The sequence below is a fragment of the Bactrocera oleae genome, chromosome 6, assembly GCF_042242935.1.
Source record: "Bactrocera oleae isolate idBacOlea1 chromosome 6, idBacOlea1, whole genome shotgun sequence".
Taxonomy (NCBI): Eukaryota; Metazoa; Arthropoda; class Insecta; order Diptera; family Tephritidae; genus Bactrocera; species Bactrocera oleae.
Window position 1 is genome coordinate 33,084,716 of NC_091540.1, and position 7,270 is coordinate 33,091,985.

Sequence of the window (7,270 nt, forward strand, 5' to 3'; positions counted from 1 at the left end):
CACACTATAGAAAATAAACCCCAATAATATCTATAACACAGGATGCAGCAAGAGTTAAAAATACTTATTAAGTCAATACCTAACTAGATTAGTCTATATTAAAGTTCATGTGATTTTATGCTAAACTGGTATTATATCCATTGCATTCGCCAAAAAAATTATATTATCACTATAAAAGCTAAAACTGGTAACCGCTTGCTATTCTGTCCTTATTTAATTATGCCAGTATGTTTTATCTTTACTAATTGTGCGTTCGATTCATTCTTATCCAAGGTTGCCTTATCTACTAACCACTGTAAACGCATATAAATATCAAACCATATTTAAAGAAAATTCTAAAAACTCTTACAACTGCCGTTTCAAATGCCCGGTGTGTGGCTGTAAATTATTATGAGCAGATGTCGGAAGAATTATGTTGTACAGCAAACCCGCATTAAATACCTAGCTTATTATCATTTATCACCAATAACAACACATTTAATTATTATTACATATATTTGTGGGCATGTATGGGAGCGTTTATTACAAATGTAGTGGTTTTTTTTGACTTGACTGTAGTATCCATGCAATAATTGCACTTAATGTCCTTGCCATATTTTTCTCATGTAGTTTTAATTATTTTTGTTGTATTCACATTTTTTTTTGTATATCGCCTGTTGGTTTGCAGAACGGTATATAGTTTATAAATGTGTATGTGTGTGTGTAAAAGCAAGTGTATTTTGTATATCTCTGTCCCCTGTCATTACGATTTTCCTGTTTATAATTAGCGTTAGCCCGATCGCTTCTGGAAATTAATATTATCAATGCGATATTTGTGACTTTGTTTACACACTACATACGAAGTTTAAACACTCGGCATATGCGAGTACAAAAACAAATAACACTTTAAAATAACGATTGTGACGATGTATCATAAGCACTTACCTGACGATATTTCATAATTGCAACGAAACTATAATATATAAAATATAATAACACATTCTATCGATTACATTCAACTAACGATTAACATCACTTACATTCGTTTAACCTTTGAAAAGGAAAAACTACAGCTTCTTAAATAATTTTTCTTAGCAACTGTCTTCTCAGGCATCCATCTCCACATGTTTCTTACTTTCTTCACCTCTTTCAAAATTATCATCTTTGGCAGACACCGCAACACCACAGCACCGGCAAACCGCAATCAACCATTCCGCCAAGTTACTGAGTGATTGAGGGACAGAAAATCACCGTTTCACATTCACATGTCAACATGACACATAATCAAATGTCAAATGATAAAGTTATCACGGTGACATTTTACCGCAGTGAGAACAAAACTCACTCACTTAGAAATAACACTCAGACGCCTTTACAATATACATAGGTACATACCTACATGTCTAATATTTATTGTATATATGCGCAAAGAAGTGAAGTTACCGCTGTCATGATGAGTTTATCTTAGAGTCGCTGAGAAGCCCCACTGGCAGTCAATCACTTCCTTTATGTTGATTTTCGTCAGCAGATCACGAAATGTGATAAAAAGACTATCGCTCAAACTCTTTGTACGAATGCAACTGCGCAAGTTAGTACACGATATTTTATTGATTTAATTGAATTTGACAAACTTGTGGTTTCTATATTATGTATGCGTTTAAAGATTTTCTTTTTCTGCTAATATTGTGACATTATTCTTTCATTCTTTACTTGTTTGGGAATGTTTTCTGCCGATACAACAACAAACAGAACTCCATAAAAGGTTCGTGTGGGTTGGTGCAAAAATTTGCAGTACTTGGTAAAACTCTATCTAAAGAAGGAAGAGACGAAATATACGTTGTACATATCCCTGGGTATCGTATTCGGGACTTTACCATATAGATATGAAACGTTACCTAGTCAATCAATTTTCATATACTTAGTTTTTAATTATAACCAAGAGCAATATTATGAGTCTTTAATTAGGTATTGAAATTAATAGCCTTAGTTATAAGTTAGAGATAATTTATGGAGTAGTAACTCAAACTATAACATTTTTTGAGTCTGATAAATTGTTCGTTTCTACCATTATCACAGAAGAATTTTTATATATGGTACTACGGGACTTTACAATTTTAACAATAATTTCAGATATTGTCCGGATGGTCTATACCTGCAAACGATAAGAATTTACCCGCGGTAAGGCATGCCTGTCGTAAAAGGCGACTAAAAGCCAAATGCACTATGACTGTTATTATGTACCTTGCTCAGTAATATCAGCATAGTATGTCAGGAATAGTGCTATAATACTCAGCTTGAACTGATATTATAGACTTTAAATGAAAAAGCAAATAAAAAGACATTTGAAGTTCAAGCGACAAATGTCACCAGTCATTGAGTAATGGGTTGCTCAACTGGCAGTAGTTTCGGCTACGCAGTCTTACCGGAGACTTTCTGGTACCACGGGGAGCAGAAAGCCCTTGGATTTCGGTCCAATCTGCTCATTGGGTTATGGCCCCTTTGGGGAGATTCGTGGTGGCTGTGGTTGAAACCTAAATGCAGGAAGAACTGAAAATTCAGCCTAACTGTTTTTTCAGTTCAAATATAAAGTTGCAAAAAGCAACTGGGTTCCGTACCCGAAAAAGGAAGAGGTTTTAGGTCGGCCTCGAATCATACCAAGATGGTAGTGTGGACCCAGACACACTGCCACTGGTATCCAACTAAATACTTGCAAATAGCTCGTATTGTTTAGGGCGCTTATCAACGCATTGTATTGATACGTTGTGTTTTGGAACACCGTGAGGTAAGGCCGTCGCCGGCAGGTACTCACGTAAATCAACAACGAAAGTTATACCTGCAAACGATAAGTTGAGAAAAAATTGAGATATCTAGATAAAACATCGTACACGTGTTTCTTATATTTAACAAATTTAAATACAGTATAATTATAATACATAGGTATATTAGCAAAAATTGATCGGTGACTCCTTAGCTTAGAACTTACTTACTTGATTTTTAGTAGATTTTAGCGATTTTATGGAAAGTTCAAATTTTATAATATATAATATATTCAAATATAGTCGGTTCCCAAAAATTTTGCAAACCACTCAATCTTAAATCGTTTGATTTGTAATGTTAATTAGCATATACTTGTATAAGCTGTCTTCGATTGGACATTTCTCTGCTCTCTTGTCAAAAAATTTGGATGTGAAAGCAACAACAAAGTTATCGAATTGAATTGAAACAGAAGAGTATGCGTCATTAAAGTGGTATAACTTCTATCTTCAATGCTACCAAGTTTTGTTTAGCATGGTGTAGCTCACTTCTACTATTGTAAGTAGTTCAAATAACAAATGAAATTACAACTTTATTTTTTACTTGTATTTTTGAAACTTAAGACTAAAAATCAATTATAATTATTTATAAAAAACCAAAACAAATGGTTACAGCAACATTTTTTAATGCGAAAAAGAATTTCTCCACTAATAAAGAATTATAACACTATTGCGCATGCATCAGAAGACATGTTAGCACAGGGTTCAACCACAAGTGCGTTCGTTTGAGCATCTGGTATAGTCTGTTCGATTCGCTAGAGAGTAACCTTGACGAATTTCAAAAATGTCATATGCTCCCAGGTGAAAATTATAAATATACTAATTGCGCTCCCGAAGGCAATTGCTAAACAAATATATACAAGTACATACTGTATATGTTTCGTTTAGTTAATATATACCTATGTATGTATAAGAAAGTACCAGTTTTGGTACACAGCAGACATGGTTTTTGTCAAGCTGAAATCGTCAGTTCAATGTACAAGTTCACGAACTCTCTGACACCTACAATAAAGCCTGCGATAAAGCTGTTTAATATCAACTTGCACCCTCGAGCGGTAAATAGAAAACGACACTGTAAATAAAACGCAGACTGAGTTTTGATAAAAATAGAATTTAAAAGGGAAAAAAAACGAAGAAATCAAACAGCGCCGTGTTGTACTTGTATTTAATTTATTGATACACGCAACAAGGGCACGAACAAATAATTGAAAGTGGCAGCACTTTCAAGTTGGGTGTCACGCCGGTGAAATGCGCGGGTCTTTGAAGATGTATGCGTGCAACCACGTCGAAATAGCCTAGTTTTTCGAGTAAAAAAAGTTTCTCTCGCATTTTATTTGTCTACTCAAATACGATTTTTCTTTACTTCGAGTGTTTGTGTTCTTTTTTTGGTGCTCAACGGCTCCGCTTGATTTCGTAAACAATAGCAAGTGGCATTGACATGTGTAGCAGCCGCAGCAGACTAAACACGTGAGTTCTTTACGGACAACAGCAACAAAAACAATAAACAAATTCTGCATCGGCAACCACAAAGTCAAACAGTTGATGTTTTTGTCTGCAGCACCGGCACCAGCAAAGTTTGTTTCTAAAATCATTTTCGTAAATATTCTTATCAGTGACAGATAAGAGTCACTTTCCATAGAGAAGTTGTTTAGGCAAAAATATACATACATAAATACATAGACAGATATTTTGTTTGGTTTTCAAGAAGAAAGCCAAACTCTCTTATCTTTCTCTAAACAAAGTTATTAACTAAATTGTGAGATCATGGAGTCGAGACATGAGTATATACATAAACTTACACATTACATGTGAACATTCTAAACAATAAATAATTAAAATTTTACCAACAGCGACACTTTAAAAGCAACACTAGCGCTCAATAGGTTTCTTCATATTGGAAGATGACGCTAACTCTAGTGATGCTGCTTTGGAGGTTTTCGGGCTTTGAGATTTTAAGGTGATTCGTTGCTTAGCCTTTGATGAACAGTGATAATATTTCTCCGTAAGAAAATTTTACTTTATACATCATGGGATCCAGCATTTCTATTTTTTGGGGCGGATTTGATTTAATTTCAACGACACCAATACATATCTGTGTTATTGCTTCTTCTTGTCTGCCAAGCATTATCTTAGTTTTACTATACTTACATGTCTAACCTCTCATTCTAATTCAGTCAATTTGGCGCCCAATTTGCGTAAATCATAATTTCAAAACTGTCAGCCTATTTTGTAAATCAAAGATGTTCAATTGAATTTTATAGTCTTTTTAATTAATTGCAGTTATTTTATGTAATAAACAAAAAAAATCTATCAACTATCACAAATGGATGACTCGTAAAACGTTCGATACACAAGCCGAGCCATAACTCCAATAGTAAATAATGGTGCAAGAGGGCACTTAATATGAGCAATGTGTTACAATAACAATAGCAATAATATGTCGACAAAAACTTGCGTAATCAATTAAAATTTTAATATGATCGACAACTGCGCATGCGCAGCAGCGTCCAAATACCCAAATAAGTTTGAGGCGAGCAATTGAAAATGAGCCGTTGTGCACTTTTGGTAGTCATAAAAAGCGCATAAAATTCCATATAAATACACACATACACGTACAACAATTGAAAACAATTTACATTTTACGATTTTTCAATTACGAGAATTATCAGCGGCGCGTGCGGCCGCCCAAGTTTACCGCCAGGGTTGCCTGTGGAAATCAAAATCCAAAATGCATAATGCGCATGTTATTGTAGATGCATAAATACCCCGGCCGGTAGAAATTATCCATTTTATGGCGGAAGAATCGTCGGAAAATTTGTCGTGGTTAGTTAAGCTGATAATCGCGTTGACTGCTAATCGCTAACGTTAAAGTGACTATCACTTTGTTTGCGGCACATTTGGAGTCAAAAGAATTAGTTTTAAAATTTTATTTAGGTAAAATCTTCTTTTGTGAAAATTTCAAATTGCTATTGTGAGCATTTAAATTTTCAACTAACTCAGTTCCAGCGAAGAGTCAACGAAGCGCAACAAATTTCCATCGGCAAACACATAAAACACACTTTTCAATTTTTTCTAATTTCCATTCAATGCTTTAGAGCAAATAAATGCTATAAACTACTGGGAATTTTGTTTTTGTTGTCTAATTTCTAGGAATGCTGTCATTTGCAATTGTTGTCACATTTGTTGGCGACAAACCTGGCTGTTGACAGACCGCTGAAATGCGTGTCTCAGCGGCGCTGGCCAAAGTGTTATTAATGACTTGTTTTCGCTGAATTTATTGCTTTATTTGGTTAATTTATTAACTTAACTGGTGCAGTTGATAACGAAAAAAAAATAGTTGCGTGGGGTGCGCGCTTCATTCTCGCACAAGACTATAGTTACACAGTTATAGGGAGTTAGCATGTTTGTTAGTTCTGTTTCAAGATTGCCTGCTGATAAAAACTAAATTACCTTGGATATATATTTTTTTATTTATAACATACCAATCATAAGTAAAAGATAATTTATTATTAAATTTAATGAAAATACGAATCCATTTTTTTAGAAATATTTTGGTTTTTGTAAACGAAGGGTTGTAAATTGTAGATCGATCGTTTTTAATTAACATACTACTGTTATCATGTTATGCCAACAGAGGATTGCTTATGTGCGGAAACATAATATTAGGTCAAGTAAAAAGTTCGTTCGGTTTTTATCTAAGAGATGGCGTTATTGTCCATAGTACTAGTGTTACGTGTCGCAAAAGTTTGTCTTTGACAGCGCTCGTTGTGAGCGCTCGTCAAAGATGGACACCAACAAAGAGAAAATTCGCTATATTTTACAATTTTTCTTCGATCAAAGCGAAAAAGTAACCAAAGCGGCTGAAAACAATAATTTAGTTTATGGGCCCGATACTGTAAACGAACGCGTAGCACAAAAGTGATTTGCTAGGTTCCGTTCCGGTAATTTCTATGTCAAAGATGCACCACGCGTCGGGAGACCTGTCGTCGAAAATTGCGATAAAATCATGGAAAGAGTGGAAACAGACCGTCACGTGAGCACTTATTTAATTGCTGAGGAACTAAAGATAAGCCAGAAAACCGTTTGGAACCATTTGCATAACCTTGGATTCAAAAAGGAGCTCGATGTTTGGGTGTCACACGAACTAACGCAAAAAACATGATGGACCGAATTTCCATCTGCAAATCGCTGCAGAATCGCAACAAAGTCGACCCGTTTCTGAAGCGGATTGTGACTGGCGATGAAAAATGGGTCACTTATGACAACATCGAGGGCAAACGGTAGTGGTCAAAGCTCGGGGAAGCGGCCCAGATGGTGGCCAAGGTTGATTGACGGCCAGGAAGGTTTTGCTGTGTGTTTGGTGGGATGGGCAAGGAATCATCTACTGCGAGCTGCTCTCCAAAGGCCAAACGCTCAATTCGGCCCTCTACTGCCAACAACTGGACCGCTTGAAGGCAGCACTCATCCAGAAGAGGCCA

The 7,270-nt window shown here is 35.5% G+C and overlaps 1 long non-coding RNA gene across 1 annotated transcript; it reads right to left on the reverse strand.

The window, feature by feature from the left end:
- Positions 1–200: 200 nt before the first annotated feature.
- On the reverse strand, positions 201–1,553 carry LOC118682356 (uncharacterized). Its single transcript, XR_004978144.2, has 3 exons — positions 1,020–1,553; positions 925–952; positions 201–784 (listed from the first exon to the last, which is right to left on the reverse strand). It is a non-coding gene; the product is annotated as an uncharacterized lncRNA (long non-coding RNA).
- Positions 1,554–7,270: the final 5,717 nt, after the last annotated feature.